The sequence below is a fragment of the Pelophylax lessonae genome (genome assembly GCF_965119305.1).
Source record: "Pelophylax lessonae genome assembly, chromosome: 9".
In the NCBI taxonomy this organism is placed as follows: Eukaryota; Metazoa; Chordata; class Amphibia; order Anura; family Ranidae; genus Pelophylax; species Pelophylax lessonae.
The window spans coordinates 46,135,136-46,159,450 of record NC_138776.1 but is presented as its reverse complement, the minus strand read 5'-3'; positions in this window follow the sequence as shown (position 1 = coordinate 46,159,450).

Genomic DNA, 24,315 nt, shown 5'->3' with positions numbered 1-24,315 from the left:
AGTTGTGCTGCCTACTGCTACACGCTATCTACTACTAAATTGTGAGTCAGTATATTTTATTTCATTTTTATATATAAAAGCGGTATTGTTGAGCACTACTAGCCACTAGATCTCCTGGCTGTCACTTTGTCACATGTTGGGGAATCACAGCGTCTCGGCTCCAGAAGTGGCGGGTGTCCCCGTCATCCTGCCAGGGCCGCCAAGAAGTTCGTCACCTAATCTTAAGTTATTAATATCTTATGAGGAGAGGACCTATGAGATTGAGAATTGAAATAATTAAATATATATGGCTTTTTGAACCAGTGCAATCAGTGCCAGTGCCACCCAGACGCTATCCACCAGTGCCACCACCATTAAGTGTGTTGGTCGGTCACTCGAGCACTGAAGGAGGTGGAAGCATCTGACAAGTGAAGTGACACTTTAGATTTGCACACTGGAATTCATTTATGGACTTTTCGTTATAGATAGGTTTACACACTTCAACTTGTTGCACGCACCTGACCTAACTTATTTCATAACTTATTTTATTGTGATTTATTGTCATATTTTATATGAATTGAATTTACTGTTACATTGTGGGAATAATTATTTTCACTGCATTTAGGCTTTAGCACATTCATGTCACTTTATTTTTGATACTGTGTGGAGTGTGGGCAGGGCACTGGGGGCAGCGATGATATTATATCGATTGCACAGGCACTTTATTCGCACAGCCAAGTTGTATTTGTTAGTAGTTTCTTGATGCACTTTAAGCGCTGTAGCACCATTTATTTGTTTGTTTCATATTTCCTTTTTATTCGAAAAATTTGGTATAGCAGCTTTTATTATACACAGCCTTTATTTTCGTATGCGCTGATTTACAAATGACATTATACACATTTTTTTGAGCTTTATAAAACCTGCCATCTACTGTTCTGGCAGTGGTAATTTTTTTTAAAAGTAACGAGTAACTATTCAGCACAAAAAAAAAATACTTGAGTAGAAGTATCGAAATCATCGAAAAAATGTAGTGAAGTAAAAGTGGAAGTAGGAGAAAGAAATTCTACTCTAGGAAAGTACAGATACCGCATTTCGGTACTTAAGTACAGTACTTAAGTAGTTCTACTTCGTTACTATACATCTCTGTAATATATATGTGTGTGTGTGCATATTATATATATATATATATATATATATATATATATATATATATATATATATATATATATATATGCATATGCATATATATATATATATATATATATATATATATGCATATATATATGCATATGCATATATATATATATATATATGCATATATATATATATATATATATATGCATATATATATATATATATATATATGCATATATATATATATATATATATATATATATATATATATATAATATAATATAAAGTGTGTTTTGTGTAACGTTTTTTTTTTTTTTTTTTTGAATTTCCCTCCCTAGTTCCGCTCCCATGCAGCATTGCTGCTGCAGGGAACGGAACTAGGAAGTGATCGTACCGACGGAGGGACGGAGGAGCGGCGGGACTCTCTGCTGGCGGTCTCAGCAATGAGAGATCATCGCTGGATCGCCAGGATAAGGTAAGAGAAGCTCCGCTGCGCTCTCTGCAATCCACCCCGAGCGTGACTCGGGGTTACCGTTCCTGATATGAAAAATCAACCCCGAGTCACGCTCGGGATTACCGCTAAGGCGGTTAAGGGGAAAGAGAACCTCCCCCAACCAAGGAGAGTCACAAGTGTACATAGACCTTTTTTCTGGTAAGAGGCTGATTTTTGCTTTTTTCACTGGAAGTTGAGAGCACGGGTTTTGCAGTTTTGTTTTACTGGAAAAGTCTATTTGGATATTATTTTGCACTTACCTTCATCCGCCGGGTAAGGGGGAAATCCACAAGGTGGTGGAAGTCTGCACCTATTATTTGGAATAGCACCTGTTTGATTCCTGCACCTTTGAAAATATATTCATCTTGTTTTGTCACATATATACGGTATTATGGCATTATATATATATATGGACTTTTTATTGACTTTGATTTCATAAACTCTTCCTTTATTTCATTATTGGAATATATTGTTGTATATCACATTAGTTTATATATGATTTTGCGCACCAATAAACTGTGGAGGGACATACTTTATCTGTTTTTGTTTACAAAACGTTAGAGCCAAAGGAATTGTGATTTTCCTTAAGGCTTCTTTCAGACGGCCGCTTCGCATTTCTTCTCCGCTGCGGGACTTTTTTTTTTCACGGAGCGGATGACACTTGTGTCATCTGCTCTGTATGCCCGCATATCATCCCATCCGTTTGCGGATGATATACGGACATAATGTAAGTCTATGGCATTGCGGATGTCAGCGGATGACACTGCTGACATCCGATTTTCCTTCCTTTCCGTTTTTTGAACGGATGAAAAATAGGGTTCTGTTCCATTCCAAAAAACGGAACAGAACTGAAAGGAAGAAAATCGGATGTCAGCGGATGGTATTCCGCTGACATCCGCAGTGCCATAGACTTACATTATGTCCGCAAATCATCCGCAAAAAAATAGGATGATTTGCGGACAAGCGGAGCGGCCGTGTGAAAGAGCCCTTAGGTTAATCATTTGAAATAATAAAAAACAATATGATGTTCAAACTTTTGACTTCTTTCTTTAATAACTACATAACACAGTACTTGTACTTTTACTTTCAGTACTTGAGTAGCAACATTTTAAAAAAAAACTACTTGCAATACTTAAGTACAAAAAATGTTGAATACTTTAGTACTTCTACTCAAGTCACTTTTTGATCGAGCACTTCCACTTCTACTCAAGTCACTTTTTGATCAAGCACTTGTACTTTTACTCAAGTATGTGTTTTGAGTACTTTATACAAGTGTGTCTGACACACCCACTAATAAATCGGACTTATAGCTCTGCAATCAGCAAATCTCATGTTACCCATTGATTGGCTCTGATTTTGTGGGGTGGGGTTGTGGAGGCATTTTGGACCTCTGTAAAAAGATCAATTCTTCTACACAGATAGCAAGCACACTCCTACACACAATGCACCCGTTGACAGGGAAAAGGCCATTCTACTCAGGCTGTGACTGTTTTCATTGGCCCTGTTCACACCTGAGCATTTTTCAGCTCTTAAAACGCTTTTTGAAGTCTCAAAACGCCCAACAAGCAAAATCCCATTCATTTCAATGGCCCCTGTTCACATATGAGCGTTTTGTCACCTGAAGCAAAACGCCTAAAGCTCAAGTACATGAGCTTTTTTTTTTGGCAGATTACCAGCATTTTTGTTAAATGTAAATGCCTGCCTCCAAACACCTGCAAAAAACGCCTCTAAAAACACCAGAAAAAAACGCCTGAAAAACACCCAAAAAACACCTGAAAAACGCAAAAAAAAAAAAACGCCTGAAAACGATACTGAGAAAATGTTTCCTCCTTCCTGCAGCAGACTGATGAAACTATCTCCGGCTAATAGTGTGCTCCTAGTAATAATGTAAACCACAAATAAATATAAAGCTGCTGCTACCACTTTTAGCGTGTTCCCACACTAAAATAAAAATGATATAACATCAAAGTGTAGCGCTCCCAAAATGTCATTAGATTAACAAATTACCATCTGTGTACAGAACGCCTGCAGGTGGCCATATTGAATTGCATTGTACAGAAAATGACAGCGCTGCAGATTGAAAAGGAAAAGAGATTTTTAATAACATTCAATTACAATTTGAATTGTGTCGCTAATGTATGCGCTAAATATTTTTTTTTTAATTACAATTTTTTTGCCTACGAAAGCAGAGTTACCCTTAAATGTCCCTAACTATACATAAAAAACACACTCATGTGATGATCTCATAAATGTGAAGAAATAGTTCATAAAGAAACAAGTGCATAATCTTCAAAAGATCTGTGTGACCAGAATCCCAGTGCTGCAAACTGACTTCAATATCAGTGGTACACCTCCTGTGCTCAAGATGTATTCTCACCCTAATCATTAGACCTATATAGGTGAAAAAACCTCTTCCCCAACCTTAGGTGCTCACAGGTACTGTCTCTCCTGGTAAAGCCACATGGTGCATAGCGCAACACGTTAGGGCGGAGCTGGGTGAAGCAGGGGCCAGTACCACAAGTAGGATAGGATTTGAGCTGTCATACACTGGAATCTTTTACTGAATGCCTACTGTGGTTTTGAAATGTTAATGTAACTTTTTTTTTTATTAATAAAATCTGCTGGTCATTTTAACTACTACACTATGGTGGGTCCTATATAATTTTGAGAACCTACAGTGTCTATGTCCACTCCTTTCGAGTCTTAACAACTTAAGCCCCAGAAGATTTTAGCCCCTTCCTGACCAGGGCCTATTTTGCGATTGGGCACTGCTTGACTTTAACAGACAATTGCGCAGTCGTGCGACGCTGTACCCAAATGAAATTGATGTCCTTTTTTTCCCACAAACAGAGCTTTCTTTTGGTGGTATTTGATCACCTGGGCGATTTTTTGATCGTGCGCTATAAACAAAAAAAGAGCGACAATTTTGCAAAAATAACAATATTTTTAAAAACTTTTTATATGAAATTCCCCAAAAAAAATGTAAAAATCAAAATTTTTAACATTTTTGACCAATTTGTTTTCTGCTACACATGTTTGGTAAAACAAATCACAATAAGCGTATTTTGATTGGTTTGCGCAAAAGTTATTGCGTTTACTAACTAAGGGAAAGAGTAATGGCGGCGATCTGCATTTTTTTTTTTTGCTAGACTGCGACATTGCGGCGGACAGATCGGACCCTTGACTGACATTTTTGACACTTTTGGGGGTACTAGTGACATTACTACAGTAATCAGTGCTATACATATGCACTGTTACTGTAAAAATGACACTGGCAGGGAAGGGGTTAACTTTATTGGGGAAGGAGGGGTTAAGTGTGTCCCTAGGGGCGTGCTTCTAACTGTGCAGGGATGTGGCTTTACATGTAACAGCAAAGATCAAAGGTCCTACATAGCAGGACCTTATGATCTGTGCTGTTACACAGGGAAGAATGACAGGCGGCTTTGTTTACATTAGCCGTCTGCCTTTCTCCCTTCACAGCGGACGATCGCGAGTGACCGGCGGACATCGGGTCCGCCGGTCACATGCACGGAGGTGTCCGTGAACGAGCCTGGGCGGGAGCGCGCCTCCTGGGGCGCGCGCTCGCCCCCTATTGGCTTACAGGCTAGTGACGTACCCATACGTCACTTTGCCTGGCCGGGGTTGACCGCCGCAGTATATGTACTTCCGGCGGTCAGCCACCGGTTAAAGAGACAGTACCAGATTGTGAATAAAAAGTGCTGGAAGTGGTAATTTTTTAATGTGATGACACTGTTTGATGGTATATACCAGTGATGGCGAACCTTGGCACCCCAGATGTTTTGGAACTACATTTCCAATGATGCTCCACTACACTGCAGAGTGCATGAGCATCATGGGTACTGTAGATCCAAAACATCTAGGGTGCCACGTTTCGCCATCACTGGTATATACCATCTCAGCCTAGGCAATGTCATTGGACAAGAGACGAAGGAAGTTTTTTGCTTTAATGGTAAAATGTGGACCTTTCATGAAAAAGGTAAACTTTTGCTATATATTGTGACAATTCAGGAATTTCACCATCCTGTGTTGGCATCGGCGGGCCCAGGTGTGTAATAAATATGAATGGTTTAGGAGAACTGAGATTTGAATATGAATTGAGCCCTATTTCAATTTAAAGGGGGCTGATAATTCTTTATGGTTTGCTCACTTTCTACTTGAGATCTTCATGGTAGAACATTCCTTGTGAACATGGATTCCAATAATCACATTTAGCATTAGTAATTAGTGTGAACTCACAGTGACCTAGACCACGCTGGACTGCAAGTGATTCATATTATATGATACAGGCTATTATCTATAACATTTATATGTCTTAATTGCTTGTATAAGGCATTTTAATGTTTTATTTCTCATTTAGTTTGAATGATTCATCATAAAACATTGTTTTAACCATTTTTACCGCAGCCATGAATACATATTTTCTATTGACGTGTTGTGGTTTCCCTTCAGGCAGTTGTCTAATTCCCCTTATTTTCTATAGTGGAGATTAAAGTAAACCCATCATTAATGGCTTCCATTGCTAACCTCCTTATGATAATTTTAATTACCTAGCTGTCTCTAGCTTTGCTATTTTTTGAGTCATTGACCAGAAAGAAGGATGCAACCAGTAAAGCCAAGTGAAAGTAATACTCTTAAAACTCTAGCAGTGACCGCCCTCTCCCTTCGCAGTGACAGAATGGGCAGACAGGGGTGGGCCCCTTCCTCTCGCAGTGACCGCCATCACCCTTCGCAGTGACAGAACGGGCAGGCAGGGGTGGGCCCCCTCCTCTCGCAGTGACTGCCCCCTGCCCTAGCAATGACAGAATGGGCAGGCAGGGGTGGGCCCCCTCCTCTCGCAGTGACCGCCCCCTCCCCTAGCAATGACAGAACGGGCAGGCAGGGGTGGGCCCCCTCCTCTCGCAGTGACCGCCCTCTCCCTTCGCAGTGACAGACCGGGCAGGCAGGGGTGGGCCCCCTCTTCTCGAAGTGACTGCCCCCTCCCCTCGCAGTGACAGAACAGCGCCCCCCCCCCCACAGTGGCAGAACTCCCGGGCCCAGACACAAGTGCGACTGCTGTGACCCTGGTAGTTCTGCCACTGCCTCCCACTGAAACCAATGATGCGACAATATTCCTCCTACCAACACCAATAATGGGGTATTATTCTTCTCATGGACATCAATAAGGGAGCATTGTTATTAACTCCAGGAAATGTTCTACTCCCATTGGCCACAGTCTGGCCCCTCTAAAGTCTGAAGGATAGTAAACTGGCCCTTTGTTTAGAAAGTTTGGAAACCCCTGCTCTATACAATGGCGCATTCCATCACGTCTCATTGCTAACCTCCTTATGATAATTTTAATTACCTAGCTGTCTCTAGCTTTGCTATTTTTTGAGTCATTGACCAGAAAGAAGCATGCAACCAGTAAAGCCAAGTGAAAGTAATACTCCTAAAACTCTCACAGTGACCGCCCTCTTCCTTTGCAGTGACAGAACGGGCAGGCAGGGGTGGGCCCCCTCTTCTCAAAGTGACTGCCCCCTCCCCTCGCAGTGACAGAACAGCGGGCCCTCCCCACAGTGGCAGAACTCCCGGGCCCAGACACAAGCGCGACTGCTGCGACCCTGGTAGTTCTGCCTCTGCCTCCCACTGAAACCAATGATGCAACAATATTCCTCCTACCAACACCAATAACGGGGTATTATTCTTCTCATTGGCCACAGTCTGGCCCCTCTAAAGTCTGAAGGATAGTAAACTGGCCCTTTGTTTAGAAAGTTTGGAAACCCCTGCTCTATACAAAGGCGCATTCCATCGCGTCCCAATGGTGTCCCTCCTGACTCTATACAATTACACATTCCAGCTAGTCCCTGTGATGTTGCTGTTGACTCTACAATGACAGATCCCTGCTTGTCCCACTAGTTCCCCCCTCTGGGCTCTGTATAATGATTGATTCCAGCATGTCCCACTGGTGTCCCTCCTGACTCTATACGATGACACATTCCATCATGTCCCAGTGGTGTCGCTCCTGACTTTTTACAATGACAGATCCCTGCTTGTCCCACTAGTCCCCCTCTGGGTTCTGTACAATGACAAATTCCAACATATCCTGCTGGTGTCTCGTCTGACTATGGACAATGACTGATTTCCAGTATGTCCAACTGGTTTCCTTCCCCCTGTACAATGATGAATTCCAGCAGGTACCTCCGGTGTTCTTCTTCAATCTAGCTCGCTGCTGGTTTCAACTCTGTTCACTGATGCTGCTGATCTGTCCACTGCTTACTACTATCTCAACCGTCCTGGTATTTTTGCTCTGATATTGAGTTTGATACTGCTCCATGTATCTGGGTCAGCCGCACCTACTACCACCTGAATAGGGACAAAGTGGAAGAAATGTCTGTATTACTGTCTAGACGGCTCGGACTATCTATGGATCATCACCTGATGGACTCTAAAGATACTGATAAGTCGGGTTGAGTGGAAAAGGGACGGACCCATCGGAATTTCATGCTGCTATCTCCTGAGAGGCTGCAGACTCGGATTTATTGTTGGAGCATTTATATTGCTTTGCTACTCTGAATCGCTGCATGTTTGGTTGATGTCCACTTGCAAGATTAAGAGCCCATTCACACTAGCGCGACTTGTGAGGCAACTTGTGTTGCCCCAGGTAGCTTGACATAACAAAAGCAATGTTAATCAATCAGTGCTGTCTTAATTGGCACTACTGAAGTCGCTCCGACTTCAGAAAAGGGTCCTGTACTACTTTGAGGCGACCTGTGATCCGACTGTCCCATATACTTTAATGGGAGTTGCCTCCTTATCTTAATTGACACGACTTGTTATCAGACTTTCCAGGAAGAAGAAAGAGATTAGCCAGGCATTCCCCAAAGACAAAGTCGCCTGTCTCTTCAAAGTAGTGCACAAGTCTCTTCCAAGTCTCTTCCAAGTCTCTTCCAAGTCTGTTCCAAGTCTCTAAACAAGTCTCTTCAAGTCACGGGGGGCGACTTTCTGGTAGTGGTAGTGTGAACCAGCTCTTATTGTACACTGCCTATCATATTCCATTGTCTGGTAAGGAGATTGGAGTGCTTCACGGTGGTGTACTGTGCTTTACTTTGCGCTGAAGCTGGTGGAGGAATCTCATCTCTTCATTTATTCACATTGATATGTACTAGTGTGGTATATGGACCCACATCAATCTATACAATGGCAAATTCTAGCATGTCCCACTGGTGTTTCTCCTGAGTCCTGACTATATACTGTGCAATGGCTGATTCCATTATGTCCCACTGGTTTTCATCTTGACTCTATACAATGACCAATTCCGGCATGTCCCACTAGTGTCTCACCTGACTTTGTGTGTAGCACCCTCCTAGACAGGTGCTAGGTAAAAGCATCTATTGCTCCTTCTGCTTATCAGAGGAGCTTGATCTGTTAGTTTGCCTGTCACATGTTTCCAGGTGGGATTCACTGGGTCTGAGGGAGTGTCCCCACTAAATCCAATGAGGTAGCTTGTTGGACAGTGGAGGAAACGTAGCCAGTGGAACATCAGGGTTTATGGCAGTCCCAGTGGGAGGGCATTCTTGCAATGCATCCTGGGATTGACCATAAATACCGAGGGGACATGTGACAGGGCATCTTTGGCTCGGGAAGCAGAGTCCCAGGAGGAGACAGATGGCTGGTCTCTCCTCCTGCAGGTGTGAGGAAAGTGGTTCAGGCAGTCGGCCTAGTGAACCGGGTGTGGAGCTGAGCTGCAGAGGATCCAGAGTGCTGACAGTGGAGTTGGTGGCAGAGTCTCTCAGGAAAAACAGTGTCGTGAGTACTCAGGGATTTGCCACAGGGTCTGCCTAGGAAGGGGGACCACTCCAGAAGTCAGGGGATCAAGGAGCCAGCTCACACAGGAAGTTTAACAGTAAAGGGGGTGCCGTGTAGTGAACCCTGAAGAATAGGAACAAAGGGGGTGCCAGGAAGGGCCCTGAAGATTGTTCTGCAGTACAGTACTATTCTGTTTCACTGCTTATGGCAAGGTGAAGCTGCGGCCTAGCCGTGACTAATGTTATACAGTGCTACTCAGCCTTACTCAGCATTAATCAGCATTATTCAGTCGTCTTAGCTAACTGTGGATAGTTATACAAGTTGGAGTATCCCACTCATTCTCCCATCCAAGTTCTCAATAAAAACACAAAAACCAAAGCTCCAAGACTGTTTCCTGACTGAGCCAAAATCACTTGAGGAATGTTAAACTGTCGTGTTGTTGCTAATGGTAACCCAGGGGAACCCGTAATCAGAAGCTCCCAAGGGAGTAGTGCTACATGTACAATGACAAATTCCATCATGTCCTCTGGTATTCCTCCAGACTATGTCCAGCCACAAACCCAGCTACCCCCTGATCAACAGCCAACACCTACACCCTACAAAGTAAATTATTTCTAATGCTAAAACCCTAGCACCTCACATGTGTACTATTATTTTTTTCCACGTCTATTGTCATTGGAACTACATAGTGAAAAGGATCGCTCCTGAGTATTGCTCTTCTTCCGTATCCAGCACACTTAAAGCAGAGTTCCGGGCTCAAAAACAACTTTGGCCCATCCGCTTGCTGTGAATGCCCTAAAAATCAAATGGATACTCCCAAATTTTTTTTTCTTTACTTACCTTGTTTTTTAAGAAAGTATACTTTTTTTTTTTTTTTCAAAATTCTTTCTATTGAGTTTAACACAAGTAAGACAAGGCCTTAGGGGGGCATACCCCGGCCAACAACTAAAAAAACTGAAAAAACAGTAAAACATAAAGACAACCATCCCAAAAGGAGGTCTCCACCTAAGACCTCCCACAACCGGACTGTTCAGCGCCCCCCCCCCCCCCTACAAAAATTAATACAAAGAATAAGTCAGGAATCATTATCCTCTATTCTCTCTCCCCTCGTGCCCCACCCCACTGGAGCTCAGTGCGTGCCTTGCTCCGAAATACGCTAGTCAACTGTAGATGTAGAAGTAAGAAAGTATACTTACCTTCCTTCTACTTCCTCCCTCTTCGGTCGTGCCGTATCTTCCTCTTTGCATTGACTCCTGGGAGCTGAACGTCATCGTTGCCAGGAGTCAATGCGCCTGGACCGGCCCCGCTCGTCAGTTCCGGTGCAGGTGTGTCATTTTGGGACGAAGAGGATGCGCTGGCTTCAGCTGCCAACACCCAAGATGGCAGCGCTGGAGAAGAAATTTTCAAGGTAAGTATTTCTTCTAAAAGGTAAGTGCGACCTGGGACAGTTCAGAGGCTATCCATTATGGAATGTACTAGCCCTGACTGTCCCGGGGGTATTTTTATCGAAATTTCATCTCCGAGGCCGGAACTCCGCTTTAACACTTTTATTCTATTCATCATAGGTATTTTCTCCCAAGATTCAAACAGCTTCTCCTAGGATTTAAATGTATTTTTCTTAATCAGCATCTTATTTGAAATCTCTGTAAATCTTGGATGAAAACATTTAAAAATAGACCCTTTGATGTGATGGTATCCATTTTAACAATTGTAAATGTTAGAATATACTTATTCTAGACAAATGTGTCGTGATGTGTCGCAGAATTCATGTTTTTTAATCTGTTTTGTATGCCAACCATGCAATGAACAGGCACACATATGGAAGCGATCCTTCTATAGTATCATCTTTGTCTTGTGTGGAGCTTATATACTATGCATTGGGTATACATCTTGATTGAGAGAGTCATTTGTCCTTTGGTAATGACAACGTATGTAATCCTTAAATTTCCAGCAGATTAATGTTTGCACATTTACATAGAAAAGCTAATAAGTGTCTGATTTGCATAATCATCCAGGGGACGTGCTCGCAGCTTGTGTGGAGTTCCTTAAGCTGTAACAGAAGCGGCTAAGACATTCATTTAATGATCTGCTGAGACATAAATTGTGTATGTGATAGAAACAACTTTGAATTGTGTAAATAATGATTATTTCTTTATTGGGTCCAAATCCAAAGCAGTTCAAGACTTCAGATGGTGATGGGATGTGTAGGTGAAATACAACCTTTGAAGGCAGAGTTTTTCACCAGGTGTGGGTTAAATGTGAATGTTCAAGTCACCAAGATATTCATGTTCATACCTGTGAAGAAGGAGGGTTGAAGAAGACACATGACTAGCAATGGCTTACCCTGGTAAAGGGAGGGGGGGGCAGAAGTGTTCAGACAAAGTCTTCCAACCAACCACAAAATAGATTTTAAAGTAGAAATAAAAGCAATATTATTTTGAATGGGAGGGTTATGACACCTGTCTTTTTTTTATTGGCCATCAGTGTCCCATTGCGGGGAATTTCCCTTCACATCCTGTCCCATAGCTACAACAGGAAAGGAAATCCCCTCTATCCCTGTTCTGGTACCACTAAAAATGTAGGATTTACTTTCACTTACACTTTTGGTAATAATGGTCACCAGAACAATGGGAGAGGGTGAATCTCCCAAACGGACACAGACAGCATTAACCTTCTTAGCGGTATTCCCGAGCGTGGCTCGGGGTTACATTTTAGAGCCAAAAGCGGTAACCAGTGTACCGCCAGAAGCATCGCTGGATCCTGTAAGCAGGGTCACTTACATTGTCACCGGGATCCAGCGATGTGTCCCGGCGGTGTCTCGCGGCGGTTCTTCCTCCCGATCGTCTCCGTGCCCCGGCTTCCGTCTCCTGCAACGTGACGTTCGCAGGGGGGGTGGAACCGGCGGCAAATTCAAATGAAAAAACACACCAAACACAATGATACTATTCAAAATAAAAAAAAATCACATTAGTTTGCCCCCCAGTAGTGCCCTTTCCTGCAGTTTTACTGTAATTTTTATGTATATACAGTATATATATATATATATACACATATATATATATATATATATATATATAAATAAAACCAAATTAATGCAGCGCTAGCAACAAATAATATAAAAAATTACAAATTATTTAAATCAATCTATATCATGTGAATACAATATGTAATAATAAAATATATTAATCACATTAAAGTGCATAAGTTTCTATAGAAATATTTTAAAGTGCATATTTAAACTAAAATATAAACATTCAAATGTGAGATTTAAAGTGCAAAAATGGTGAAATAAAGTCCTTATTGATGATCCAAAAGGTGCCAAAGTGCACTTTGGCACCTTTTGGATCATCAATAAGGACTTTATTTCACCATTTTTGCACTTTAAATCTCACATTTGAATGTTTATATTTTAGTTTAAATATGCACTTTAAAATATTTCTATAGAAACTTATGCACTTTAATGTGATTAATATATTTTATTATTACATATTGTATTCACATGATATAGATTGATTTAAATAATTTGTAATTTTTTATATTATTTGTTGCTAGCGCTGCATTAATTTGGTTTTATTTATTTATTCTAAGAGTTTCTTAGTGTTGCAGCAGCTGCACACCTTCACAGTTTTTTCACAGAATAACATATCACTATTGTGTAGCGCGGGTTTAAATTTGTTTTTTCATATATATATATATATATATGTGTGTATATGTATATATATATATATACACGTGTATATATATATATATATATATATATATATATATATATATATATATATATATATGTAATTCTTGTGAATGAGCAGCCCAAACCATTGGCTGCTCATTCACAAGAATTACATGCAAAATAATGGTACCGCTTTCAGCACCTAAAATCCAAAAGAATCATACCTCCAGGGAGTTAAAAATCTGACAGGTGTTCTTTTGCTTCTACCTTTAGGCTAACATTAAAAAAAAAGTTTTGCCTTTAGTTATACTTTAAGAAATGTCGGTAGGTAGAGTACAGGCGGTCCCCGGGTTACAAACAAGAAAGGGACTGTAGGTCTGTTCTTAAGTTGAATTTGTTTGTAAGTCGGAACAGGTCCATTTTTTAAGTGTAGCTCCAGCCAAAATAATAATTTTTTTAGTTTTTGGGATAGCATAGGAAAGGGTTAACACCCCTGTACCATTTGTTTTGCTGTCTGTACCCCTGTTCAGAAGATTTCACCTCACTTTCTGTCCCTAAGACAACTGGATTTTGAAAATGTTGGATTGTTGTGGAACTAAGGATCAGTGATAAAGCTTCAGTGGAGACACCTTTATCCCATGAGAACTCTTACAGGAGTGAATTTCCCTTCCTAGGGGTGGATTTCCTCTCCTTTCCTGTTGTCTCGCTCGTTTGTAAGTCGGATGTTCGTAACCCGGGGACCACCTGTAATAAGAATCAGTGAACTTACTGTAGAAGTGTACATTAGTTTGGAGTGGTCATCAAGATACTTTAGATCAGACTGGACTCCACAAGTTTTGTGCTAAAGCCCCATACAATGCTGTATCTTGGCCTAGGCTAACAAGGCCCAGGCCTAGGGCGGCACTTTGCAGGGGGACAGCAAAAAAAACTGCACCCCGCACAAAAAAAAAAAAAAAACAGCCTCCTCCCAGCTCCCGCATGAAAAGGGTCCCTGCTGGCTTGCGCTACACTTTTATTATAGTTCCAGTCTTATGGGGCAAACTGGGCCCAGAGAGAAGGGTCCAGAAGGCAAATCAGTTTGGCACCCCCATAAAGCGCTCACACTGCTACCTCCTGGTATGATAATACCGGCCAATGAGGACATTCGGACAGACTGCAGGCCCAGTGGTGTATTTAGGTTTTGTGCTGCCAATGGTAGTTTCTGATAAACTGCACTGATGGGCAGGAGGCGGCACTGATAAGCTTCACTGATAGGGCTGCACTGATATGCTGCACTGATGGCCACTGATGAGGCGGCAATGATAAACTGCACTGATGGGCACTGATATGCTGCACTGGTGGCCACTGATGGTGCTGTACTGATTGCCACTGATGGTGCTTTACTGATGGCCACTGATGAGGCTACACTGATATGCTGCACTGATGGGCACTAATGAGGCTGAAATTATGGGAACTGATGAGGCTACACCGATGGGCACTGATGGTTGTGGTCTGTGGTTTACAGATGGCAGGGTGGGTCATAAACAGGAAGGGGTGTGACCTTTATAGGAAGGGGTGGGTCATATGTAAATTAGGGGGTGCACAAGTTTAATCAGGCCTAGGGCAGCACAAAACCTAAATACACCACTGGCCCCGTACACACGATCAGATTATCAAACGAACTGTCGTCCGTTTTTTGTTGCATGCTAGTCATGTCGAAAGTGAAGAGGTTACTTTCATACATTTTCCCGAACGACAGAATTCAACTTCAGAAGTGATGTCATGTGTTGAATTGTTTTGTATGTGTTCTTTCCTCTCTGACCATGCCTAGTCTTTCTCCTAAGTTTTTTTTCAGATGAAAACTGTACTAATTAAACAAAAATCGGACGTTGTGTTGACGTAAGACAAAAATGTTATAGCCTGCACATCCAGATTTTGTCGTCCGAAAATCCGTAATCGCCTGTCGAAAGCACTATACTAACAATCCGAAAACCGGCAGATCGTTAGTCGGACGAAATTTCCCTTCCGATTTTCTTATCGTGTGTACAGCCTTTAGTTTAGGTGTTGCGGTGTTGCTAAATCGGCCAACAACCAGCTAGATTTGTTGCCAAATTTGCACATTAATGATTTGCCATTGTGGTCGTACTTTTTTAGCCAGTGCTCACGGACCTGCTTCTCTTTGTAACGGAGCTAAGTTTTGCTAAACATCTGGTAGGAATTCATACACCCTGTCAGGATTTTCTTTTTTTCGGGAAGTAGCATATAGCAGAACTTCTTTGCAAAGAGCTGATTTAGCTGCCTCTCAAAATAGAAATGAATTGTCAAAATGAATACTAATACACTGGACATTCTCTAACTACCAGACACAAAAGTTTCTCTAGATTGATGGAGGGCCAGGAATCTCCAAGCAGAGAGAGGACCTTTCTGTTTCACTCATTTTTATTATTTTCAATAAAGTGTTATTACAAGCATGCCCCTTGGTTTTATATCTATGTAACATTAGTATTCAAAATCAAAGTACATCACAGATATTTATAATGTACATTTATTAGAAGACCATCGACTGGAGCTAGGTTTCAAATAATAGGATCTGTGTTTCGACTATCCATCTGTTTATGTAGTAATGCAAAATCAAGCCTAAATGGCCGGTTATCTTAGGAGTATTGTCAACGTTTCAGAGCATTATCCAAAGCAAACTGTTCTGTTTCTCTCCAGTCATATCAACCATTGACCTAGAGAGCAGTAAAAACTTCTGGAGTTCCAATTTTTCAAAAAGAAGGTAAGAGTAAAGCCCCGTACACACGTACAGATTGTCGGCCGTAAATATTCGGCCGACGGCCGATCGGCTGATTGTAGGCTTGTTAGTATGATGCTTCCGACAGCCGACAGCGCATTTTCGGCCGAACAGAATCTGTCGTGCAAGCATTAAAATTTTTGTTGGCCAACACCAGAACGGCCGATTGTTCGCCAGTCAGTACAGAATTTGGCCGACAATCAGCAGATTTGCAAGACTGGGCATGCTCAGAGAAGAAAAAACACAGGGAAAGTTAACCATCACATGACATCACTTCTGCAGTCGGCTGACAAAATTTGTGTGCAGTCTTTTGCACTTTTCAGCAGACAGGACAGCCCTGGACAAAAGACGGCCGATCGGTACGTGTGTACGAGGCATAAGAAAGAGAGAAGAAAGAAAACAGATCTCCCCATGGCCCAGGGAATAGCTTTTGAAGGAAAAACTATTTAAAGCCCAACTTCAGCTATTATTTTTTATACAGTTATAGTTTTTTTTTTCTTTTGAAAAACTATAGGAATTTAAGCTGACCGTTGTAATTACCCCACCAGTGTCATATGGATTGGTACGCCTGTACTGCCACATAAGGCTTGTAACTGCCACTTTCGCTGGTCAACTTGACATGTTACAGCATAGATGGAAACAGTCCCAGATTTATTGGGACAGTCCTGCATTTGTCCCAATGTTGCAGTGTGCCAGGCTGCTGAGATCACAGTATCATCCTTATTTGGGTTACTGAGCATACACAGTAACTCAAAAAAGGGTATTAAAAGAGAAGTGTGGGAATCGCCAAAAAAAATAATAATACTCACCTACATGGCTGCAACACCTATGCTAGCTGCAGCTGTTCTCTGTCACCTCTAAGATGGAGAGCAAAGCAAATAAACATCTCTGATTGCTCAGCTTTTGGGCCTAAGCCTGCAGAGAGCTGGTTACTGTCCACCCCTGGCTCTCTGCTCTGACACTCCAGGGATCACTGGTGGGCTGGGCTGTGGAGGGGGCAGGATTGGCTGGCTCAGGCTTTTAGCAGCTCGCTGAAAGGCTTAGCCAACTGTCAGTTCAGGATTCTGGGTAAATCCCAACTATATGTTTAATATCTTTTCAGAGCCTGGACCGGGTCTGTGATGACAGTTGACAGCAGATTTTAGCCCGCTGTCGGCTGAAAATGGGTCGCAGGATTGCAGAGCTAACTGTACTCCTGTGACCCACAGGAGAAGTACAGCTTTGGCTATACTTCTATAACTGAGAGGATTGTGGCCTTGAGTAGCTGGTCCTCCCTATTAGAGGCAAAACCACCCAGAAACTGGTTGTAATCTGGGTGCATAGGTGTGCGCAGCCTATGGCATTGGGGTGTGCACCCCTAAGGTCAAACGCACATGCATGTATGTGTGTGTTTACATATACACTATATTGACAAAAGTATTGGGACACCTGCCTTTACACGCACATGAACTTTAATGGCATCCCAGTCTTAGTCCGTAGGGTTCAATATTGAGTTGGCCTATCCTTTGCAGCTATAACAGCTTCAACATTTCTGGGAAGGCTGTCCATAAGGTTTAGGAGTGTGTCTATAGGAATGTTTGACCATTCTTCCAGAAGCACATTTGTGAGGTCAGGCACTGATGTTGAACGATAAGGCCTGGCTCCCAGTCTCCACTCTAGTTCACCCCAAAGGTGTTCTATCGGGTTGAGGTCAGGACTCTGTACACTCCAATCAAGTTCCTCCACCCCAAACTCGCTCATCCATGTCTTTATGGACCTTACTTTGTTCAAATCATTTGGTGAAGGGGGGATTATGGTGTGGGGTTGTTTTTCAGGGGTTGGGTTTGACCCCTTAGTTCAAGTGAAGGAAACTTAAGGTATCAGCATACCAAGACATTTTGGGTCATTTCATGCTCCCAACTTTATGGGAACAGTTTGAGGAGGGCCCCTGTTCCAACATGACTGCGCATCAGATGCCATTAAAGTTCAGGTGCATGTAAGGCAGGTGTCCCAATACTTTTGAGTATATAGTGTATATGATCTCAGCACATTGATTTCCCTGCTGATGCAGGGAAAGAGAAGTGCGTTAGTACTTCTCTGATGATAGAGCCAATAAGAGGGAGATCTTTCCCATCTCTCTGCCTGCCCACAGGGGGATTGATTTACTAAAGGCAAATAGACTGTGCACTTTGTAAAATGCAGTTGCTCCAGAGCTTAGTAAATAAGGAGAAGCTCTGCTGACTTCCATCATCCAATCATGTGCAAGAAAAAATGCTGTTTTTTTAATTGTCCTTGATCGAAATTGGGTATTCTTTGCATAATTAAGATTTACCTCATTTACTAAGCTCTAGAGCAGGGGTGGGGAACCTTTTTTCTGCCAAGGGCCATTTGGGTATTTATAAAATCATTCGGGGGCCGTACAAAATTATCAACTAATGTGATGGCTGCAACTGCTTCTCTTTGGTGAGGTGTGTGATGTTAGCTGGTATTGCTGATGTTGCTACTCGCAACTGGTTTTCCAGGTTTGAGTCGGTTAGTCTGGAGCGCAGTCGAGTCTTTGTGGTGGAAAGTTTTGAAAAGAACTGCTGGCGGGTACTGTTGGTGGGTATAGCTGGCTGGTACTGCTGTGAGTACTGCTGGCTCTGGCTGGTACTGCTGTGTGTGCTGCTGGCGGGAAATGCTGGCTAGCAGCGGCGCCGTGCTGGAGGAAGAGACAATGTTTCCTGTATTGGTCACAGGCGGAGTGCATTTGATATCACTCCGCCTGTGACTCACTCAGACTGTCAGAACGGAGCCGAAACTATACAGGAAGCATCGGCTCCATTCTGACAGATCAGCAGAGAGACACAGACTCAGCTGCACGGGGGGCCGGACCAAATGACTTTGAGGGCCACATACGGCCCCCCGGCCATAGGTTCCCCACCCCTGCTCTAGAGCAACTGCAATTTGCAAAGTGCGCAGTCTTTTTGCCTTTAGTAAATCAACCCCAGAGTAATAATGCTAATGAACATGAGGTGATTAGGGTGTGCCCAGACGCCTTTGTCTGGGTGAAACCACCAGGAAGGTGGGCTTGTTAGGTGTGGGCCATGGATGAGAGTAACAGTGTCTCAGGGACTAAGAAAATACAGGCCTGATCAACAGGAAATAAAACTATGTTATAGGGTGTTCAAAAAAAAACCCATTAAAACTGCTGTGTTCATGATATGAATAGACTGCATCATATATAGTATTTCACTTTATATTTTGGCTTTAGTTTTACTTGAAGTACATGAGGAAAATGTTGCTTGTATCTTTGTAGCGGGTTAAGGTGCTTCCAAAAGACTATGAGACCGCAGCCGAAAGAAAACATGACAAAAATCTTGACTGCTCAGGAATTTTCAATTAACCAGAGGCAGACTTGTATAAAGTACTCGAAATTTCTACTTGAGTAAAAGTACAAGTGCTCGATCAAAAAGTGACTTGAGTAGAAGTGGAAGTGCTCGCAGAAAAAGTTACTTAAGTAGAAGTACTAAAGTATTCAACATTTCCTGACAGACTCCATGGCAGCACACGTATGGGTAGGCTCCGCCTCCTCTCCTACCCTATAGGACCCCACTCCCATAAATTTTTGCTCCAAGCCAGGAGCCGTGTTCCTTTTTTGTCCTCCTTCCGCAAGAGAAGTCTTACCTTATAGGATGCGTTTTCTTACATACCTGGTGGCGTGTGGCTTTCCTGGATGATGCCTTTCTACCTTAGTCCAGCAATCTCAGTACTACTGGGTGGACCCGGGCAATTTGAAATGATGCCGGAAGATGCCATAAATCCTGAATGAGAGGTGGGCTGCATCGCTTGGCCAAACGTCCTTGCTACTAGCGGGAGGCCCTTATGCCCTGACGCACACGCTAGTCTCCGGTTGAGGAGCGTTCCAGGTCCTTCTGTCGGTATTGGTGGTAATGTATTGCTTACTTTATACTTTATATCGTTTTGCTTCCTGGTTAGTATGGCGGCTGGAGCGCTCCTGCGTTCCAGGCCGTCGCTCTCGGCTCCTCCCCCTGCCTCCTGATTCCCAGTTGGGTGTTCATTGCGAGGCTTGGTTCCTAAGTGGTCTGCGCATGTGCGCACGCCACTTCCGGTCCTCCATGGCGCGGTGGCGTCGGGGGGGGCGTGGCTTTACGGCTCCCGGGAAATTTAAACAGCTGATGGAGCTGTCATTCTTGGGATGTCTGTGGGCTTTTGCGGCGGCCTCCCCACGCTGTGTCTCTGCCTGTGTTTGGTAAGTCCTGTGCTGGGTTAGTCCTGCTTGAATGGGGGAGGGGAAAGGCGGCTATGGGAAGGTAAGATTGAGTTCTTACATCCTTCCTATTGCAGGTTATCTCGCTGTGATTTGCAATGGATGCCTCACCGCCCCCCGGTGGCCAGTCCCTGCGCAACAGGTGAGCTTTAGCTTTTAACTCTCGCTTGTCTGCCAGCTGGCTTACTGTAGCCTGAGCTTTTCTTTCCTTTGTTTTCAGCCCTTTTAGGTCTGACCAACGTCCTGCATCGGGATCAAAGGATAGATCACCTTCAGGCCATCACCATGCATCATCCAAATCCAGGCACCATAGATCCAGGTCTAGGTCTAGGCGCCATGATGATTGTCCAAGCCGGTCTTCCCGACATGCTGACCGCCCCGCACACAAATCTTGCTGGGGTTGTAGGGCTGTAGTCCCTGAGGATAGATCCTTGTGTGATGCCTGCTATTCTCGGGCAATCAAGGAAAAACAAGTCCCAGATCCACCAGTGGAAACCCTGGTCAGACGGATCGTGCAAGAATCCTTAAGGGATTGGGATTCCAACCGGCTGTCTGGGCATACAACCGATACTCCTGTTCTCCCTCAGAGGGAAGACGTAGAGCCAGGCACTTCCCAGCCGAGTCGCTTCTCGGATTCCTCTGAAAGTGAGGATGACCTAGAAGACCAAAGTTCAGGTTTTGATTTTGCCATGATCTCTCCGCTAGTAAGAGCGGTAAAAGAGGCGTTAAAATGGGAAGAGCCAGCAGACTCCCCAGCAAAACAGAAGAAATACTTTAAACATCTCAAGAAAGAACGGGATCATTTCCCTTTTCTGAATGAGCTGGGGGAAATCATTACAGACGAATGGCATGGAGTTGAGAGAAAGAATTCCTTATCGTCCAAATTTTCCAGGTTATATCCTTTTAAGACCGACAAGGTGAAGCATCTTGATTCTGCACCTACAATAGACGCAGCCTTGATGAGGCTAGTCAAACACGTTACCCTACCTTTGGAAGATTCCGTCTCATTTAAAGATGGTCTGGATAGACGAATTGATACGGATCTCAAAAAGATCTATCTGTTAGCTGGTATGACCTGCAAGCCAGCCCTAGCCCTTGCAGCCACATCCAAAGCTATGGAGGCTTGGGTAGATAACGTGGAGACCACACTGAAAGGTGTCTCAGAAGAAGCAGCCAGAAGCTCGGCTGTGTATGAACTAAGGTTGGCAACGGCCTTTTTGGGAGAGGCTTCCATTGATATCATTCGCCTGGTGGCGCGGGTCATGCTCTCTTCTGTCACGGCCAAACGTGCTTTATGGTTACGTCCCTGGCTGGCCGATCCTGCTTCCAAACAAGCCTGGTGCAGGATTCCGTTTGAGGGTGCGTCCCTTTTTGGCAACAAGCTGGACAGTGCCATTACCCGTGCCACTGGTGGTAAATCAGGTTTCCTCCCTCAGGATCGCCGTTTGTTTGACCGCAGAAGATTTCAGCACAAACCAAGTTCGGATCGATCCAGAGAAGCTCGATCTTACAGGCCTGGACGTGAGTTCAGAAAGAATTGGAAAAGATCTCAACCTACAGGTCAGAAGTTCAACAAGGGAACACCTTCTAGTGGTCGGGAGACCACAAAGTCTTTTTGATATCAGGCCTGCTCAAGCGTTGCGAGTAGGCGCTCGTCTACGTCAGTTTGCGCACGTTTGGGCAGCCTTGATTACGGACCAGTGGACCGTCAAGACTGTGTCTCATGGTCACGTTTGGTCTTTCGAAGAAACTCCAATTCTGCGGTTCATCCCTACGGCTCTACCTCGCGTGGAAGAAACGAAGTCAATTCTTCTGTCATACGTAGATTCCCTGATCTCTCAAGGTGCTGTCATCCCAGTTCCGGCCGAAGAAAGGTTTCAAGGCCTTTATTCACCTCTATTCATGGTGCTAAAGAAAAACGGTTCTTGGAGACCGGTCATAGACCTGACTCATCTGAACTCTTTCATAAAGAAAGAGAGGTTCAGGATGGAGACACTCTTCACTATCCGCCAAGTGGTGCAACCAGAAGATTGGATGATCTCCATAGATCTAAAAGATGCCTATTTCCATGTCCCAGTGGCAGCAGAACTACAAAAGTTTCTTCGCTTTGCCGTGGGTCAAGTGCATCTCCAGTTTACCTGTCTCCCTTTCGGGCTTACCACCTCACCTCGAGTCTTTTCAAAGGTCTTACTGGCTATTGTAGCTCTGATCAGATCGAAAGGGATCCGACTGTTTCACTACTTAGACGATCTGCTTCTTCTTTCTCAAGACCAAGCACAGATTCTGCAACACAGATCTCAGGTAATCTCCACCCTTCAAGAATTCGGGTGGCTCTTGAATCTGGAGAAAAGCCATCTGGATCCGTCAAAATCCTTGATCTTCCTGGGGGCACTCTTCAACACCTCCAGAGGCACCATCTCTCTTCCAGTGGAGAAGATTCCGGTGATCCGCAGCAGAATACAACCGGCAATGTCAACTCCTTATCTTCGGGCATCACAGTGTCTGAAAATAATAGGGACCATGGTCTCCACGGCCCCCATGGTCAAGTGGGCACAGTGGAGGATGAGGCCCTTTCAAATCGGTTTCCTCCGCCAATGGAGCTCTGGGAATCCAGACACTCCTGTACGGATAACATCCTCTATGAGGGCGAGTCTGTCTTGGTGGCTACAACGGGAAAATCTCCTGAATTGTCATTCGATCGTTCCCGTTCCTTGGATCGTTGTGACATCGGATGCCAGCCAGACGGGCTGGGGTGCGCACTGCCTGTCAGAGGTGGCCCAGGGCAGGTGGGACTTTCCCACCCTCGGGTTGGTCTCAAATGTCCTGGAGCTTCGGGCAGCTTTTCGTGCCATCATGGCTTTCCGTCACTTGGTGAAAGGGTCCTCGGTCCTTCTACGGCTAGACAATACGACGGCAGTCGCATATATCAAGAGGCAAGGGGGCACCCGCAGTTCCTCCCTTCTGGAAGAAGTGAAACCGATCATGGCATGGGCCCAACGGAATCTTGCCAATCTATCAGCTGCTTATCTTCCAGGAGTCCAGAACGTTCAGGCAGATTTTCTGTCAAGAACCAATCTAGACAACAACGAATGGTCTCTTCATCCAGAAACCTTCAAGTGGGTCATCTCTCTGGGGATTCTTCCGGAAGTAGACCTGTTTGCCTCTCCAAACAATGCCAAACTGACGAAATTCTACTCGAGATGGCGTTATCCCCAAGCCTACGGGGTAGATGCTCTGACGGACCACTGGAAGTTCCACAAAGCATATGCTTTTCCCCCGGTCCCAGTGATATTCAAGTTCCTGCAGAGACTCAGGAGAGAGAGGGTAGAAATCATAGCAATTCTTCCGTTTTGGCCAAGGAGGCCCTGGTTTCCTCTGCTGCTCCAACTGAGCTTTCGGGATCCTGTTCCCCTGCCATTCAGGTCGGACCTTCTATCTCAGGGTCCAGTGCTGCATCCATGCCCAGCGCAGTTACATCTCATGGCATGGTCCTTGAGAGGGAAAGACTAAAGGCTCTTGGCTGTCCAAGTGCGGCAATGTCCACAATGATGAGTGCCAGGAGACCGGGCACCAACAAAGTCTACGAGAGGATCTGGTCTAAGTTTGAGGATTACATGTCTAATGAATCCGATTTCATCACTAATCCTAAGATCCATCACATTCTGGGGTTCCTCCAGACAGGCTTAGACCTATCTCTGGCTGTTGGCTCTCTCAGAGTACAGATCTCAGCAATCTCTGCCTTCACGGGGACCTCATGGGCAAAACATCCTCTGGTCCGGCAGTTTTTCAGAGGTGCGTCAAGAATGAGACCTCCCAGGAAACCCAGGTTCCCCAAATGGGACCTTCCACTAGTCCTTGAGTTTCTCTCAACAACAGTTTTGGAACATGGAGATTCCTTCTTCCTTAAGAATCTGTCTATGAAGACGGCCTTTTTAGTAGCCATCACATCGGCTAAACGTGTCTCTGAAATTAGTGACCTAGGTTGCAAAGAACCTTTTCTGACATTTTTTCCTGATCGGGTTGTCCTGGTCCCTATGCTAGGGTCCAATCCGAAGGTAAATTCAGTTTTTCATGTCAACCAAGAGATTGTTTTACCTACATTCAAGTCTCAAGATGACCAGAGTACCCATCCGTTGGATGTGGGCGAAGTCCTTCAAACATACTTGAAGTTCACAGCTTCCTTTCGCAAGTCAGACTATCTATTTGTTCTCTTT